Source organism: Macrobrachium nipponense, chromosome 35 (assembly GCF_015104395.2).
Source record: "Macrobrachium nipponense isolate FS-2020 chromosome 35, ASM1510439v2, whole genome shotgun sequence".
Classification (NCBI taxonomy): Eukaryota; Metazoa; Arthropoda; class Malacostraca; order Decapoda; family Palaemonidae; genus Macrobrachium; species Macrobrachium nipponense.
In genome coordinates this window covers 19500182-19520214 of record NC_061096.1, presented here as the reverse complement: position 1 = coordinate 19520214, position 20033 = coordinate 19500182, and the positions used below count along the sequence as shown (strand labels likewise).

Here is a 20033-nt window from a genome sequence, read left to right as displayed (position 1 = left end):
AATAATGTTGCTAGCACATTGATTTGATTTGTGATTTTCACTACATTTACTATGTTGACAGACCTTGTGGCTTTTGATTTAAAGATTCTTTAACTGTTTAAATGATAATTTGACTATCTGAATATATTGTCAGCTATGTTGCAGTGGGGAGCTCTACTTAGAGATGAACATCATTGTATTTACAGAATAATATGGCTGCTGTCAACTGGTCTGGTACAGAAGTTCACTAAAATAGAACTCATGAAGTTCAAGAGACCACGAGAGCCTAGCGAAGAGGTCAACGAAGCATTTACCATCCAGCATCTGCAGGCTGGATTCTATCTTCTCGTTGTGGGTTACTTCATTGCTGCTGGAACTTTCATAGGCGAGATACTCTGCAAACGGTATCAGGAAAGTCTTCTAAAGAAGACCCAGACCATAAAAATGTACTTTTCCTGAGGTACTAATTTTACCATTGCTGATGTTTGTTCTTGTTATTGTATGCAACTTGCACTTTGAGAAGAATGTTCAAACTTGATTTAGATAATCAGTGTCCTGTGCTGAATGGGATGAGACACTGTGGTAGTCAAAAAATTGATTAATCTGTTAATGGCATTTTTTAATGTAACATTCAATGTACTATTTTGGCAATATAAATGTTAAGATTACAAAGAAACTTCAAGAAAATCTTACTTACAATAGCCTCCTAATCAACATGTTATTCACAAGGAAGTGAAAACCGTGTATATCGAGCAAAGGAAGGCAAAATTTCGACTATGAATTTGACACATAATTTCCTAATTCAAAATTTGTTTCGTTTCCTTACAAAAGAAGATTTTCTCTTTCTCTCATCAAATTCATACATGCATGTGCTTCATGGCAGCGAACAGTCTGTCTGGAGAGCCGGCTTCCGAATGATTAAAACTTTAAAACAACAAATTTAGACAAATTTTACATAACTAATGGGATTAATTTTCTTATTTTCATGTTTATAATCGTGTTTTTTTTATCTATTCACTAAAGAGGAATAACTTTAACGCTTTGAGACTGGAAAAGTTCCTATTGCAGTTCGTCTTGTCAAGATGCTTGCTGCCATTCATACTTGATTTGATTTATGACAATTTGGGTATAAAGCCAAGCACTGGGACACTTTCAGCTAGTCAGTGTCTTAGGTAGCGAAATTAGGGAGTTGGAGGCGGAGTGGGTTGATATCAAGACGGAAGGAAGAGGGAACGGAGATAAAGTAAAATGCTGAAAGGGGGTGGCGGGTGGGGGTTGCAGCTAGGGACCAAAGGGACGCTGCAATAACTTTTCGAATGCCTGCAGTGCACCATGTGCACTGACAGCACTAACGCCTTACGCAAGCCAATCATAAATATTTGTCATTCCATATAGGATAGGTGACGTAGGAAGAACTGGAAGAGCTAGAAATGCGGATAAGTCTAGAAGTGGTAGAACGGTTTGTGAGTCAGAAGACTTGATCAATTACACAAGGTGGTTTGTCATGTGGAAAGGATAAAGCATGATACGATGCCCCCCCCCCCCTCTCCCCCACAAAAAAAAAATAAATAAAAAATAAAATAAAATATTAAATGAAATACATGAGTAAATAAATAAAAAATAAAAAAAATTGGAAGTTTTTGGTAGGAGGCTGAGCGATGAGATGCAAGAGCTATCGGAAAGGGAGGGCTTTTATATCTAAGAAGGACAACAGTACATGTGACATACACGTGATTAACATGGCGTGAGTAGGGGCGTTTGATATGTTGCTAATGAGCCTTCTGTGTAGCTGATCCGGTGGTTGTAGTATAAGGAAAGCAGTGACCCCTGAGTTGCCTTTGATAGGTCCACCCCCTACTAGGGAAAATTGCGCGCACACACATACGTGTATATAAATAAATATATATATACACATATGTATATATATATACATGTGTATAAATATATATATTTATTTATTTATATACACGTATGTGTGTGGCGCGCAATTTTCCCTAGTAGGGGGTGGACCTATCAAAGGCAACTCAGGGGGTCATGCTTTCCTACTTAATATTATATATATATAATATATAATAATACATATATATATATGATATATATATACTATATATATACATATATTTTTACTTCGTGCAACAATTTTGTTTACTTCGTGTAAGATTTGAATGAGAAAATCACTCAGAAGCCTGGTTAGGAGCAAACATCATGGTCACTCGCCTATATTTCAATGGCATAGTTATGCTTCATTCATAGACAATTTATCCTAAGTGCTTCTGTAATGTAATCAGCCCAATAATTCTTGCACTGTTTTTCTTGGTGGTCATTTTCTGTAGTATTAACTGTACTCGTTTTCTACTATTTCATATCATGTAGAACACCAGTTTAAACTTCATGATTACAACTGTAAGTTACCTACAGGATGAAGAATGAAAGTATTCAAATCTCATATCGCTGTGGTAGAAAAATCGTGTGATTTTTGTAGCATAAGGGAGTGAATGCACATCGACGTATATGGGCGCAGGAGACCGCGGCCGTCAAAACAAAAAGTTCTTAAAAAACCAATTTCATGAGGGATTCATCCTAGCTATCAGTCCCTTGCTCCAACCTTGACGCCGTACCCTGACCTAGTCAAGGGCCTCCATCCCTAGACCCCAAAGATATGAAACCATGCAAAAAAAAAAAAAAAAAAAAAAAAAAAAAAAAAAAAAATTGCCAATATAAACCGTCGCTCATCGGCCTAGGCTACCATCTCGGGGAGAGGATGTGTTATAACACATTTCAGCAGGGATACGACCTAACCTTTCCTTGACCTAACATTACCAATAAGGACAACGTGCCTGGATCTATCCACAAAGGGCTTCGCTCCCCCATCCAAAATAATATAGAAATAAAAACGTAGAACGTAGGTCGCTTGGGAAGTTCTCGTTCGGACACGCCGACTGGCCTAGGCTACCCCTTAGTGATCACAGGTCAAAATCCCCACTTCATCACGTAAACTTTCAAAAAACAAGAAATGAATTGCTTACCTAATCAGAAATCGATGAGGTTCAAATCATCGGGTTCCATTCTCTTGTTATTATGAGTTAATCATGAAGTGATAGTGATATTGCTTTCGGTCGAGCCGACGGCCCGTCAGCAACATGTGTGCTTCAGAATTCAGTTTCAGTTAAGATTCAGACTTCAGTAACAGTTAGTGTTGTCCGTTGGGGTTCGGGTGCTCTTGAGACAATTAAAGACGTTTACTTCCAGAAATGGCAGAGATTGTAACGGAGCAAGTTTTATTTACAGATTCCGAACATTACAGAGTTTACGGGTAAGTAATTGTTAGTTCATTAGAGTTTGTGCCACTGAATTCATCACATATCGCAACAGTTAAAAGCATTTATGTGCTTCCATTTTGGAGCCTGGAACGGGAATAAAAACGGCGGATTGTGAATCAGAGCGCGAATATATGCGGTCGTATGAAGCATTCCATTCTGCTTCGTTTTGAATGGCTGGATTAAACAAAAAACTGGCCTAGGGAGTGACCTAGGTCGAGCAGGCTTATATTATAACGAATGATCAAGTTTAAAAGTCCCGAGACTAGCCCGGACTAGGGCGCTTGGGGAGCCACGGTACGGCCAATCTTAAGAACTACGGGAGGTAGAGCTGATGTGACTAACTTAGAGATAGAGGGGTAGTGCTTTTTTGTCAATTTGAAGACTACATAAAAGGATATAGTCGCTGTATGTTATTCTGCATACTACCCGTAAATAGTATGAAACAACATTATACTGATTCTATACAGGATTAAGTAATAAATATGTCTCATAAATGCAATCGTCCCACTGTGGTGAGTGTCATGTTGTTTGCGTCTACAGATTCTGGCAGCGATTTAGGAAATAATGGTGCAGCTGAGATATAATCTATTTATATTTGCTGCTGATAAGCGCGACAACAGCCCGCAGAAATAGAGGCTCATTATTAAGCCCGCCACTAACATTCATGCAGTTATGCCTGCGCAGTTATAACTGCACAGTTGGACTGTGCAGTTATAACTGAATGTTAGTGTGGACACTGGACTGGAGTGGACAACCTACACAGTTTTTCTGGCCTGCGCATGCGGCCTGGCCGCCTGAGTAAATAGCTCATCTGGCTTGCAACGTTAATGATGTGGAAACAACTGTTTTGGCCCAGTTCGCTGTCCGTCCGCGGACAGATTAACATGTACTATACTCTGTTTTTTTTCATCTGTCCATCCGCCGTGGCGTTTTTGTATGGTAACACTGCGTCCCGGGCATTAGACAGTTACGCTATTTGTAAGTTTTAGGTAAATAAAAGGATATCTGGGTGTACATTTGCAACTGAAAAGTGTTTTAATAATTTACTGTATGTGAATTACCGTTAATATTCGAAATAGGATATTATAATTGTTGAATGTAAGCTGAATGTAAGTATCTAAAGCCCGGGACGCAGTGTTACCATACAAAAACACCACAGGCGGATGGACAGATGAACAAAAACAGAGTATAATTATGAACATTGAGATGGGTTTTATTAAATTGAAAAGTGTTTATATATAAATTGATGATATATTGGATTTGCTGGTTTTTAATAATTGATAGGGAAGTCAGAATAACATATATATATAATTTTGCCATTTTTCCACGGGAAAAATAATAGTGTATATGGAAGGCTGAAAGTGGCAGCATCATTCCTTGAATGTCTTGTAGATTTCATCGAAACCTTCTATATGAATGAGACTTTGCTTTGGCAAGTCAAATCCAAAGGCTATTGTAACAGATTAAGGCTATCTATGTTTATTCGTGGTTATAAAACATAAATCCAAGACAGTTTTTCAGTGAGAATAGATATTTATTATGGCATAATAATGTAAAACAAGAATAGGCCTATATGCGTCTATTCATGATTACTATGCACCATGTATGTAATACGTTTTTAAAATGAGAACAAAATAATATTCTACTTTCTGACGAAACGAAATCAGCAATATGCGTCATCTTTGAAACGAAAGCAAACAATTACGATCTTAATTATCTTTCCATGGAACTCTTCCTTCATTCATAAAGTATTCAATGAACATTATGAAAGTCCTTGGGGCCCAATTTAAACTCTTAACAAATTCACAAGGGAATATTTAATTCGTTTTTATCAACCATTCTTTCACTGGATGTCTTACTTGACGTTTTTTTTTTTTTATTATGATGTCAGCAAGCCAATTACAGCCAGAGCATCGTGTATTGACACCATGGCTCCTACGGAGGACTGAGGAAACGGCCTGTATCGTTAGTGGCGAAGATTTGCCTGCACAGTCCGACTGTCTGATTGCGGTTATAACTGTGCAGGCCTAGCTGAACGTTAGTGGTGGGCTTTAGCGAGATTTAGTACGTTTTTGTCTTTCCGCAATTTCTGCTTTAGGCCTATGTTTCGGTTTCAACATTTAGTGCCATAAAGGGGACTATACTCGGTTTTTTTCCATCTGTCCATCCGCCTGTGGTGTTTGCGTATGGTAACACTGCGTCCCGGGTTTTAGATAGTTACATTCAGCTTACATTCAACAATAATAACAATATCCTATTTCGAATATTAACGGTGTAATTCGCATACAGTAAATTAATAAAACACTTTTCAGTTGCAAATGTACACTCAGATATCCTTTTATTTACCTAAAACTTACACATAGCGTAACTATTTAAAGCCCGGGACGCAGTGTTACCTAACAAAAACACCACAGGCAGATGGACAGATGGAAAAAAACAGTATAGTGGTGTTTGTTTAGTGCCGTCAGTGCAACATCATGCGGTCTGTAGGCATTACTTAAGGTTCTTGGGATCGTGCCTGCCTTTTGACTCTACCTGCAACCCCTGTCGTTCTTTTTACTGTACCTACTCTATTCATATTCTTTTCCTTTCATCTTACTTTCCAGCCTGCGAGTCTTTCCTCCTGTTACACCTTACAAACCTTTTACTGTCATTTCCCTTTCAACGCTGAATGACCTCATGGGGCCTAGTGTTTGGCCTTTGGCCCAAATTCTATATATTCAATTCAATATTCAATAACCGATATAATACCATAGCAGTTGTTGATGGCTCATTTACTCTAGTATGTCTCGTCCTTCATTTAATTTGTTGTTCAATTTTCTTGTTTTCAGATACAATTTCTCAATGTTTTGTACATAATTACCTTCAAAACTTCAATGGTTAATGGTTAGTCGATCTCACCTTATCGATTCCCTATGTGCGAAGGTATAAAAGTTTTTTTCCTCCTGACATTTCCCTGCCTATTAGTTTGCTAGATAAATATTGTGTCTAGTCTGTTCTATTGCTAGAAAGAAAAGTGAGTATAAATGCTACTGCCTCTCATTAACACCTTGAATCTTGGAAGCCGGTTTAGGGATACACTTTTTCTTAATCATGTTATTGAATCTCATGAAGTCGTTCATGCTTCCCAATAACCCCCATTCTAAATAATACATTTATCTATATCCTGCCTAGGCTACGTTTGGCGGTGGAACAGCCTTGGCCTTTTACGAACTGGATATTGGTACGGCAGCCGTACCCCGATCTCGGTAGATATTGGTACGGCAGTGAATTGCGCATGCGCTAACCCTTGTTTACCGCCTCACGCATATCCAAAGACTATATACTGAAGTATATACACGTCTTTGGGCATATCAGTGACAGCAAGAAAAATGGTGACGGAACAGCATGAACCGCGGAATAATACATTAGTTTTCGCCGAAAAAACAGATGTTTTCAGGCTTTAACGAGCTGAAGAAAGCCATAGACATCTATGAAGACTCAAACTTTCAAAAATTGGGTAATTCATGGCATATACGTAGGTCACGAACGATCGAATCGGCCCTGAAAAGAATTCCGAAGAGGAGATTCAAAGAGGATTATATATAAATATTTACACTACCATCATACCTTTGGTGATTTTCTCGGCCCTTTATTCTGCCTGACATCGGCAGTTGCAAGGGCCGTTATACACTTTACAATATTCTTTTAATTCACTTCATTGGGTATTTTGCAGCTGTCGGAGAAGACGATAGAATTTACCAGGTAGTGAAATGGCAAAGTTAAACCAAATTATAGATTATTCCATTAAAATCGGGATAGTGTTGTGCTTGTAGTACAAAAAAGCGGGACAAAATTCACAAAAGCCAAACAAACAAAAAAGGGGGAGGGACATTTTGCTAACCGAAAAAAGGGGGACAGGTTCAAAAAGCGTGACTGTCCCACGTAAAAGCCGAACTCTGGTTTACATAATACAGTATGATTAGCAAACTGGTAAACGGATACAGCCAACTGCCGTATCTACAGCAAGTCAAGAGCGCAAATACGGCACCAATGACAGAATCTGCCGTACCCTCACCGCACTATATTATTTGTACGGCAGGAAGTCTGAAATTGACGCATGCGCAATTCACTGCCGTACCAATATCTACCACGATCGGGATACGGCTGCCGTACCTATATCCTGTGCCTTCTTTTTAATCAGTGATTTGATATAAAAGTCTGCAATAGAGTATCATGTGAAATACCATTTTCTATGACGAAATTTATAACGTTTTCTATTGCGCCATGTGATGATGAACGTACGAGTTCAAGAAGTGATCTTGAGTCAGCCTGAGATATCGGGTTATAATTTTTTTTAAAACTTTGCAAGAGAGATCTAATTCTCGCAAGCACACCAACATAGATGCTTAAGATTATCTTGTAGGTACGCTGTAGAATTCATTTATATTTGTTACCCACTTACCTTAATATCTTTTACTTCTCGTTGTAAGGCGTAGTATAGTGAAGTCCCCTCTCACCACATCTCATAATTATCATCATGGTTAATCATAATTATCATCATAGTTAATCCTCCATCAACACACCTAACGGCTAAGAAATGACAGTTAGATTATATATGAACAAAAAAGTCTAATATACAAATCTATTTTTACTTTCAAGCAGTCAAACAAATGACTAACATCGAGTAGTACCTTCAATGAGCAACTTTTAGACAAGAAAAAATACTGAAATATGAGAGGTAAGACTACTTAATTTCAAGCATGGTATGTTAAAATATTATTCATGAGGAAATTCTCTCGAGAAATTGGAGAGATAAATTATGCAACGCCATAGATAAAAGTGGGAAAATGTCGTTTACTGTTTTCACCGTGAAATCGGTTGTAAAATATTTTTATAGAAATAAAAAGAACCATGTATGTTGGTTAATAAGGTATAGAACATAAGAAGAGACTCATTTTAAAGGTAGAACAGAAAATAGACGAAAGGATAATTGATAAAGACGGAGGTAAAGCGAAAGGGAATTTATATGTCAACATTTTGCCTACATTTTCAATAGATAAAGTTTTACTCCTAGAACAAAACAGCTTTCTTAGTTTAGGATTGTCTATATAATTGTGATCACCAAACTTAGGAAGAAATTTGGTGTTTCTTTGGAGATTGTAGAGAAAAATCATCAGTAACCACAAAGGAGAGCGTCTACAAGTGCATGGCTCTCTAGATTAACTGAATCATGGAAGGTTTACGTGCTTATATTTTTTCAGTCTGTGGCTATGGTTGATTTTATCGAGATTAATAGCTTCCTAGTTTGAGCAGTTACGTATTTCCAACTGATCAGAAATTATGGGAAAGAACTTAATAATCTAAAAACCTTAGGCACAAGGTTTGCTGCAAATTCGGCCAACCCAAGGAATCTGTTCTGTATCATTTAAGAATTTCCTAGTTTAAATTTAAGGCCAGAATTGAGTAAGGGTGGTAGGGGCGAATTTCTGTTATCAGAACGGGGTTAGGTGAACAATAACTGTTTCTAACAAAGGGATTATATAAGAATACCCACTACCTGGGCCCGATGAGTCTTGAAATTAATAGTGTCCAGGAATACTTTTTGTAGTGCCACTAATTAACTAATAGGTAATGAAATAACGGTTATGCTAAGAACACCATCCTGTCGAACGTTCTCCTCATGATATCTAATATTTTAGTTTTAATTTTATTTGTGCCTGAAACCTGTAGTGAAATAGGGTCTTTTAAAATGCAATTCTTCCATGTAGTAATGGTATATGCTTTTCCGAGATAAAAAAACATTGATGAGGATTGTAAAGTCAGCGTACATCAATGAAAAAAAACATGCATTTCTGGAGCTTAACTGAGCCGCAGAAACGTTATGTTTCAGAGACCACATAAGATGTAGGTTAACCTTGTCTACCTTGACTCTTGATATATCTGTGAACTCTTAAGAAAAAGGCTTGGTATTTTCTAGGTTTCATATTCGCATGGGAAACGTCCGGGTCAGAAAATGTCGCAGAATTTACTCTTCTCTGGTGATAATTTACAAGAGGTGGCATTCCATTGCCAGGGAATTGCGCATCTCCACAGGTGAATGTTAGTCTCTCAAAAATATCAACTACTGTGTCTTCTTCATCAGAGGACACACCAGACGTCAGTGTTCCATCATTTAGATCTTTCATTAATGGGCTTTCAATAAGCTTTTAAGTCTTGGGAGATAATAAAGTGCATACCTCCCTATAATGAGACTTGGTGACTTATCAGCGAGAAATTAAGTTGCATACATGATCAAAATTTCACTGCTGAGTGTTGAATATGGGGAACCATCATACTTATGTACTAAGCCTGGTATATTAACATTGCCGATGTCTCTGGTTGCAGAGATTTTAACTTGATTTGTGGTGCTGACGCAAAGTGAGTTCATTACGCTTGTTTCACAAAATGTACTATGACAAACACCCTCAACGCTCCTCTTTGCTGGATCTAACTCTTTGCAGGCTACTGCTCCAAATAGCATGCTGTTTTCTAGTATCAGATTTGGGCAGGCTGCTGCTGCAAATAGTGCGTCGTTTTCTAGTATCGGATTGAATACTTACTACTCAGTTTTCCGGGTGTTTTAACTTGGCTACAACTACATGTGGAATAGTTTACCTCATGTAGTTGTGGATTCTTCCCATCTCCAAATGTTCTAGCGAGGAGCAAAAACATACCTGCTTTCTGCTGATGTCTCATGATTTCTTATACCTTGTCTCTTTCTGCAGGCTGATGTTCTTTTGAAGCGTTCTTGGGTTTATAGTCTGTTGACTTTGTCCATAAAGGTTTTCAGCTTAGTATCTCATTAGAAATCACATTTCAATTATAGTCAGTATTGCTTGTTGCCTAGTAGTCCAGCTGTTACCAAAATGGAATTTAAAAGCAGGTTCGTTCTATTCACGTAAATTTAATTTACACATTTGCTGAGATTTGTCGAACATATTATATTACAGAACTTGTAAAAAATAGAACTTATAAAAAATCATTTTTGCTACAGACAGTCACTCAGTTTTCAATAAGTGGAAATTAAAACACTGACATGTGCCTTATTGAAGCAATTTGTGCTATAGGTCTCATAGAAGATGAGAGACCACGAAGACACGCCAACGGAAGCACAGGGTGATGTATTAATAGTGTCTTAAACTGTATGTAAGCCGGTTAGTGTTGTGTAATTGCAGATATATCAATCTGCATCTTCCTCCAATCAATGCCTTAAAAATCTTGCAAGTTATAGATACTTGAGGCCTATTGTCCCTGGGATATGGTTGAAAAAGTGCTGTGTATGTGTCAATTCTTGGCCCTTCCTTGAACCACAAAAATGTCTTCTGACCAACCTCCAACTGTCGCTGTCGTGCCAGAGACCCTGGCACCTGACGTTACCGGTGCCTTATACACAAATCCCATGCTCTATAAAAATTGTCGTTACTTTATACAGTGCCAATCAGACTGTATAGAAATGGTCTATGCAGCCTTCTCCGACGAGGAATTTACCATTGCATATTCAGAATGCCAAGACCTGATACCAGAGTTCATTCTTCTAGAGCGATTGGCAGAAAACTTATCCTCTCCAAAGAAAATATATATCCCTCAGTGGCTAAGGACCTGCTCAGTGAAAATCTACTCCGATGACGCCTTCACTATGCCCTCTAAGGGACCTGCTGATGCAAGCCTTCCAGCAGTGTTTAACACAGCAGGAAGTGCCTGCCAAGAGTCAGAGTTTCTAATAAAAAATTGAGGAAATAAATAATCTTTCATGGGTCTGGGATGTGATCAGGGGACTACAGGAATTATTAGAGTCATGAAACTGAGGAAACAAATAATCTTTTACTGATATGGGATGCAATCTAAGGAGTTCAGAAATGATTCAAGTCTTACAGCAAGCCACCATACTCCTCTGAATTGGGTGTCATTGTTTCTTCGCCTCCCAGCAACACGACAGAAGTGGGGTTGCGACATGAGAATGAGGTGATCATACCCTCCCAAATAGGGAATGCTCTCTCTCCCACCCATAGACCTATTGGAGGGGACTGATGGACTCCCAACCTTTCCGGTGGAAGATAGATCCTTAATTAAGATCACCAGCCCTTGTGAGTCTCCCAATCTTATCTCTCTCCCCCACAACCCCCATGGTGGATGATGATGATGTCATGACAGAATTGATGGCTAGCAGACACAAACCAGATGAAAAAAGAAAAGAGCCTCTCATTTGCCCTCTGGACTGAGCCCCAACGAGAGTGAATCATCTCGCCTGAAACCTGGGAAGAGATGTCTCATTTTGATTCACAATTTGCCCTCATCGGTGAAGCTGGACGCCATAGTACAGTCAAGCTTCTCACGGGCTCCAACCCTCCTCCTATCTTCTACGTCTCCCATGCAAAATTAAGCATAAAGTGGCTTACAGGATTACCTGCCTATTTCATTTCCTCAATGCTCTTAAAGGCGAGATTTCGGTCCTCATATAAGTCTCAAGATATAACCTAATCTGGAACCACAACCCGCCCTGGGGAAATTATGGCACCCCATGCAGGGGTATAGGCAAAGGCTTACCCTCTACCATAAGTGCAAGCCAACCTCCCACCTCCAGTGACGACCCACCCCTGCCTACCAGCCACCCATCCGCCCAAATGATTGACTCTCATTTCTCAATTTCATGAGTAGCAATAGATACATTAGAAGTAATGGCATGGAATATATTTGACCTCAAGCGAAACACTCCTCTATGGAACATGTTCTGCAAAAGACTTCAAAGGCAGCATTGCATTGCAAGAAACGCTCCTTTGGCCACATGACCTTGTCATCTGCGACTCGGTGCATGAAGACTTCAGAGCTTCCTCATGAGTAAGTGGCAGCATCTACAAACTTACTAATTTATTCAAAACAACAAACAGAAGCGTCAAGAGCTCTTGCGAGCGGAAATGTAGTGCCTGACACGAGGCAAACAAAATAGGGATTAATATACAGTCAACTGTGTTTGTTCGAGAATGGTACATAATTCTATAATCGACCCCCGGTATTCTTGCTAACAGTTAACAACCCCCCCCCCTCTAAAAACATTTATCACTAGCTATCTTGAAAGTTCAGATACCAAATGTACACTTTAAACTAAACTAACATCCTACATCAAATATACCTTAAACTATGACCCTACTACTGTAGTAATCTTTTAAATGACATTATTAATTTGATTTCAGAGTCATCTTCTTATTAATATAATTTCAAAGTCATCTTAAACATTTTACCCTTAAATATATGTACATATGTACTTCTAACCCTTCCAGCCCATAACAGAGAGAGAGAGAGACAGAGAGTATGCCTTTCTATCAACCACTCTCCCTTTCTATCTATCTATCTCTATATAACATTCTACGAGAGATTTTTAAGTATCCTTTGTAGCTGTATTTTATTTGACCATCAAGTGGGCAACATATTTGACCACGAGTGGGCAACATTTTCTACCCTTCATGGCCAATATGTCAAGATAATTGACAGTTAGATTGTAACTCCCCTCGCTCCGAAGCCACGAGAAGACTAGGAATCGATATGTATATGAAAATTGTGTGTAATTTGCTATAGAAATGCATAAGTGTTGTAATTATAGAATGGAAAATATGAAAATAATAATAACAAGGTAACATCACGACTGTCTATATAACTACAGTATACATAATAAATAAACGTGTTACATATGCATAAAAAATATGTCTCGGTTAGAGAGAGAGAGAGAGAGAGAGAGAGAGAGAGAGAGAGATTTGGGAGTATTCGGGGAGGCTCAGACAGACCCTGAGAAGTTTCGTGGCAAGACTTCTTAAAGGGAGGAGAGACTACCTTCTTCTTTCGGGGACTAACCCTAGAAGTCGAAAGGGAGGAGGCAGTAGAAGACGACGACGAAGCTGAAGACGTCGAGGAAGATGACGACACCTTGCAAGCTCTCTTCTCCTTCTTTGGCTTCTTCGTCAGTTTCCTCATGATGGCGGTTAGGTCCCCATTCAAGGGGGCAACTGGAGCAGCAGACACAGGAGCAGGGGCAGCAGTAGGCAGTGACACGTAAGCTCCTCCCACTAAGAGAGGGAGCCCTACAGGAGCCCCAATCACCGGTGGGAAACCCTGGCTGGAGTGACCCTGAGATACAGCAGGAACAAACGTGGCAGGGGGGTGACAACACCGCAAACGCAGGTGGAGGTGGCACTATGGGTTGTGTTGAGAGCATATGAAGAGACATCATTTGCGGTGGGCGACTGCCCCCGCCCCCCAACTGAACTTGGCCCTCTCACCCCCCAAGCCCCAAGAAGTAACAGCATGTTTTCTTTTTAATTGTGTAATCATAAATATATGAAATTTCTCGGAAATATCGCGTTTTTTGGTCCTTAATAATAGCTACCTGTGATGATGAGATAAACAAACAGTAGAGAAAGTATATAATTTTTGCTGAAATACCATGCTCATGTGGGTTCAAAAAACCCATAAAATAGCTCAAAATAGAAAAAAAAAACACAGTTGATTAGGCTTGCTTCGTTCGCCAAATCTTTTCCTTCCTCAACAGTGAATTTTATGGAGAATAAGCGCATTTAATCTAATTAAACGCCGGTTCACATCTTCACACAACGGCCATACACAAAATATGCCGTCGACATACATAAACCAAAGAACATTTGCCGGTAAAGTATTTGATAAAAGTGTCTTTTCGAAAAACTCCATGTAAATTTTGTTATGAGCCACGACAAAGGGTTCCCCATCGCCATACCAAACATTGAGAGTAAATTTATTCCTTGAGACACAGTTTTAGTAACTTTAAGATGGTGTCAGTTGCCAGAGAAAATTCATAGCTACCCAGTTCATCGGCTAAAAATGTTATTAGGTCGTCGACTGGAACTTTTCCGTAAAGTTCCAGTTGACGACATAATAACATTTTTAGCCGATAAATCGGTTAACTGCGAAATTTCTCTGGCAACTGACACCATCTTAGATTCAAATTTTCAGGTTTTAGGAAACCTACATATGTAGGTTCTTACATTCACTTTTACTCCAATCATCATTTGAAACTGTATTTTCTTCCATGTTTTTAAGAGAATTAAGAATTTGTTGTCATGAATTTTTAGAAGACGAGATTATCAAGATTTGTGATATTGCTTTCAAATTGAAGTACCCGGCATTTTTAGTTGATGTTCCTGTAAGAAAGAAACATTTTATGCAGTTGACCATGTACAAGCTTTTGACTATTGTAATTTGCTTGTAATACCTTTTGACTACAGGTTTCTTTCTTTGCCAAATATGTTTAAAGTTTTTAATGTTAATGTTTTTAGTAATACTCAGTCTGTGAGAACAGTTTTGATAAAGAACTCTCCCCATTTACAATCAGGTTGCATATCAAAATTCCATGTAGAGATTGTAATAAAGAAATATATTGGCCAAGGTGGCAAACTGTTTGTATCAAGATTAAATCGACATAAATATTGTGTACGAGTAGGAAAAACATCGAGTGCCCTCTTTCTACATATGAACAATTTTAATCATAACAATTAATTGGAAAAAATCAAAGGAAATCTAGCTCTATAAAGCATAAGTAAAGCTGTGTTTTTAATATTAGCAACGGACAATATAAGCTAGATAACTGGCTTACGAAATGTATTGTTGACAACTTAGTAACTATGTAATAGACTGCTTAGTAGTTTCATTTCCATTTGTAGTATTTATTCTTTAATTGTAATTCTAGGCTGTGGACCATTTGCTTCTTGACGAGGCTGTTTGGTTGTTCTATATTTTACTTTTTTCGTTTTTATGTTTACCTTTGAAATTTCGAAGCTGTTTTTCTTTCTTATATTGCACCTGGATGATGTGTATCAAGAATACACGAAAGAGCTATAGGGCTTTTTACTGGCTGCTCCAGAAGCAAAAGTCCTTGACAGCACAAGGCTGCCTTAATCTTAAATGAAAGAGAGAGACATGTTGCCAGCACGGACTCTTGCTCATAGAGCAGCCCGTAATAGAGACAGAGAGAGGTGGTGGGAGGGATATGCAAATGTGTGTGCGTGTGCGCGCGTGGCGCGTGATGTAGGTATCAGTAATATAGAGTGATAAAATCTACAACTGCCTGTAACTGCGACTTTCTTTGTTTTCGTAAAGCTGTCACGTTTAACTTAAATAGGAAAATTTTAACTTTCGTGCCAGTCCTCCTCTCACGTGTCTAGCACCAGCCTTATGGTCACGAGTGTCGATACGTAAACAGACTGATATCTCGTAACGGGAAACTTATGATAGAAGATTTTAGTTACTTTCGTACTATGCATGTCCAGGAGGCCTGCGACAAAAACAGAAAGAACTGCAATGCCGAGGTGGTATTGAAGGACGAAATAACTAAGTATACGCAAGTAGAAGGTATATGATACAATAAACTTTTGAAAAAAGGAAGATGTGAATCACAAGTCTGCGGTTGCTGTATCAAGTAGATGATTACTCTGCAGCCCTGATGACTTTCAAATAATGGGGTACATTGAGGCGCAAACGTGTTTTGGATTTTGATAATAAACTCCCAATAATGATATTTTTTCATTATCAAGATAGTGAGAAATTTTTTACACATTACTTGTATTTATGTTGTTAAAATCACGCTTTCTTTCGTAAAGGTAAGTAAAAAGTATTTCTTGTATGCGGTCTCTCCCTGGATTTAGCAGTCACAAGGTAACTTATTTTTTTATTAGTACTCTCTTATGTTTTCTTATGTATAGAAGGGGCAATACTGTAAAACGTTGTAAGAGAATGCGGCTACGGAATTTATGGTTTTTGCGCAATGGTAGGTTGAAAGAGATGTATTGTTAATTTAAGTATTAAAGAGCATCATAAAATTTACTGATAGTGTAACTCATCACGGTTTAAAATTGAATGAATCTGCACTGGAATATGTCAGGTACAAACAGACCAGGGATATGAGTAACGTCTACTTTGTAATAAAGGTGAAAATTACCCCTTGATGGGTAATTTAGCTGTAGAGTGATACAACAGAGAAAGGAAAGTCGATACAGAAGATAATGGAAGAGAAATGTCTTAATTACGACTATACATTAGCAACTTCTGTGGTGTAATTCATGCAGTTAATGACCACTTAAAAGAAATCAATCTACAGTAATGAACACCCCTCACTAAAGTGATATTAATGTGCGCTCGGACTTCGTTTCCTTTCATAGTAAATCAATGGCATTCTCGACCAATGGGGAAGAGAGGAGGCAGGGGCTGCACCAATCACAATCGATAGCTGGCATATCTCACACGCACACTCACACAACTGAAAGTTGAAGACACAGAAGTGAAAAGCAAAATGATTGTCGGTTGTGTCTTCTGTTCACAAGACATCCTCTCCAGGGAACGTAACTTGCTGTTGGACCCAAGTTCGGCTGAAGGAAAGAGAATCATCTGCGTTAATTTTCTGCATTGCAATCACCCCAGAAGTGCCCTATACAAGAGAGCACATTCAGACAGAAAACTTGGTAAGTATATGCTACGTGCATATGATTGAACGTATATATGATTGAAAGTACGGAAACTGATTTAGCTCTACTATATTTCTGTCAATACACATGGGTGGATGGGAGGGTAAGGAAAATAGGTTGCAGTTGAATTAGGTTTAGATGATATCAAGAGGGTAACCACTTTTAAGTACCTTGGGTCCTGCGTGATGGAGGTTGGAGGCATGGACTCGGCAATAAACCACAGGATACAGTGTGCTTGGATGAATTGGAGGAGATCATCGGGAATATTATGCGACAAGAAGTTTAGTGCAAAAGTAAAAGGAAGATTTTATAAAAGTGCAGTTAGACCAGCGATGTTGTATGGCGCTGAGAGGTGGTCCATAAAGAAGGCTCAAGAGAGGAAGTCAGAAGGGGAAGAGATATGGATGTTTGGAGTCACGAGAAGGGATTGGATCAGAAACGATTATATTAGAGCAGGGGTGTCAAACTCATGGCCCGCGGGATGGTCTAAGTGGCTCGCGAGGTGCCAAGAGATTTTTCAACTCGAGCTACTATAACTGTTAGAACTGAGAAAAATTTAACTAAAATTACTAAACTGTTTTACCTTTCATTCATATGACAATAATTAATTTATTTCATATTATAATTGCTGGCAATAAGGCTCTTTTATTGCAAATCTTAATAAATGAGTCATAATGAATAAGTAATTACCAAATCTTTGATGGCCCTCGAGACCATAACCTAGTGCATAATTGGCCATCGAAAGGATTTGAGTTTGACTCCCCTGTATTAGAGGAACAGTCAGTGTGGTAGAAGAGTCAAAGAAGATTCAACGAAGAAGACTGCAGTGGTTTGGTCATGTCATGCGGAGAGAGGAGGATCATGTGTGTAGAAGGGTCTTGGACATGGAGGTGGTTAGATGACGAGGAGGGAAAGGCCAAGACAGAGTCAAAGCCAAGATTCAGATGGAAAGATAACTGAGCAAATGACATGCGGGAAAAAGGATTAAGTGAACAAGGTACGCAAGATAGAGGAAGATGGAGAAGGCATAAACGGAGCAGCCACCCTCACCCCTAGCAATATTTGTAGATCAGAAAGGGGATACATTAAGATTTTTTTAGGCTTATCCAGAAAATTCAGAAAGAAATAGACGACGAAAGTGGTTCCTAAGCCTCACGTGCTTTTTAAGAAACAGGAGGTTCGCCGTAAGAAAATCATATACTGAGAGTTGAAAAATGCACTAGTTCAAAATATGAAGGAAGAAAATTTAATAGAAAGCATTCATTTTTATTGTTTGAAAATATATATTACCTGCCCTTCAAGGGTCACTAGGAATGTAAATGTAGTAAGCAACGGACTCTGTCGAGAAGATTGGAATGTTTTGAAAAAAAAAAAACAAGTGTCAACAGGTTTGTCACCGAATATTTTGGGGGAATGGTCGTAAGATGCAGACGAAGTAAAGCAGATCAAATCGAGAAGACAAAGAGCTCGCGTGCACAAGTTGACACAGCAGGTGGCTACATGACCCAAACAGGGCGAGTTGTCACCTGACCGTTACGTCATGAAAGAATGCAAACAGAACCATGACAACGCTCACTTGTGTTGCGCGTACAAAACGAAATATATTCTGATAGTGAATCGAGGACGTGTCATTAGCAGACCAGTGTTAAGCATTAGTGAGTCGAGCCGGAGAGGAAGCTCACAGGGATCAAGCAAAAGGTAAAAACTATTTAGTGTTGGAGTGAAGAGACATTTTATTGAACATTGAACATTTTTCAAGAGCACCGTTTGAAGACTATGTTTAGTGGAAGACATTCGAGTTTCTAATCAGTTTCTTCTCCCATGTATACAGGAATGTTTTTTTACTTTATTCCCGTTGTATTATGCTTATCCATTCTTTCTTTGATTTCTGAAAATTGCGATTTCTTTTCCCTCAGATGTATTCAATGTCGCCACATGAAATGGGAATTCTAGACTTTTTTTGGCTGTCACTTTTTAGTGGGAAAATAGAGGTAATTATGTGAATTAATGTGTCTTGATGGGAGATGGTGTGGCGTTCATTTGAGATGATTTTATTGCTAGGAGTGATTACACTTCATGTGTTAGGGTTTTCACTTCATTTCCCTTTTTTTATTGTTAGTTTTTGGGGAAATAAAGGTTCTATTTTTGGATATCTTGGAGTTTGGTTTAGCCTAAATTTAATGACATTGAAAGTTAGCAGAGATGCCGGTTGTATGTTTTCTTAAGGTAGGTGCCGATATGTTTTGAGAGGGTTCACTTTACCAAGTTTTCTTTTTAGACAACACCATAAATAGGCTTTGTAATATATGCATAAGCTTTTGAAAAAAAAATTGTCTTTTATAGGTTATGTGATGTAATTTTCAAATGAACTTTTTTTCTACAGCTTTTTAAAATACAAGGCGTGATCCGACCTCCAGCTCACTCATAATGCATACAAGATTTTATCCTCATGCATAAGTTGTAATTGTAAACATTATATTGCTAACTATTAATGTAAATTAAATGTGCTAAAATCTATGGTCCAATAGAGCCTTGTTTCACCCATGAAAATGAGTGTAGTAAGTCGCAGTAAATGTTAACATTTAGTATGCCCTCTTCTAAAGCTACCCTGTTTTATTCTCTAGAGCCACATTTCCTTGTTAGCAGAGGGGACTTTATATACATATACATACATACACACACACACATATATATTACATACCATATTATATATATATATTATTATATATATCTATATATATACATACATGCATTTTGATATATATATATTATATATATATATATATATATATATACTATAGTATATGTATATATATAGTATATATATACATACTATATATATATATATATAGTATATATATCATATATATATATATATATACATATTATATATATATATATATATATATCAAAATGCATGTATGTATATATATATATATATATATATATATATATATATATATATATATATATATATATATATATATATATATATATATATATATATATATATATTAAGTCGCCTCTGCTAACAAGGCAGTGCGGCTCTAGAGAATAAAGCAGGGTAGCTTTGGAAGAGGGCACATTAAATGTTAATCTTAACAGTGACCTATACTTAACTAACTACCTGTACTTATTCACCTCGAAAGTAAAAAGTCGCCTCTGCTAACAAGGCAGTGCGGCTCTAGAGAATAAAGCAGGGTAGCTTTAGAAGAGGGCACATTAAATGTTAATC

The 20033-nt window shown here is 38.0% G+C and overlaps 1 protein-coding gene across 1 annotated transcript in view; it reads left to right on the top strand.

Moving 5' to 3' along the window:
* The first annotated feature begins 3157 nt into the window (after positions 1–3157).
* The window catches only part of LOC135208205 (uncharacterized), a 29480-nt gene continuing 12604 nt past the window's right edge, over positions 3158–20033 (top strand). The window contains exons 1-2 of the mRNA XM_064240329.1: positions 3158–3292; positions 7944–8019. The gene's annotated coding sequence lies outside the window, so the exon portion shown is untranslated. The remainder of the gene's footprint in view (positions 3293–7943; positions 8020–20033) is intronic.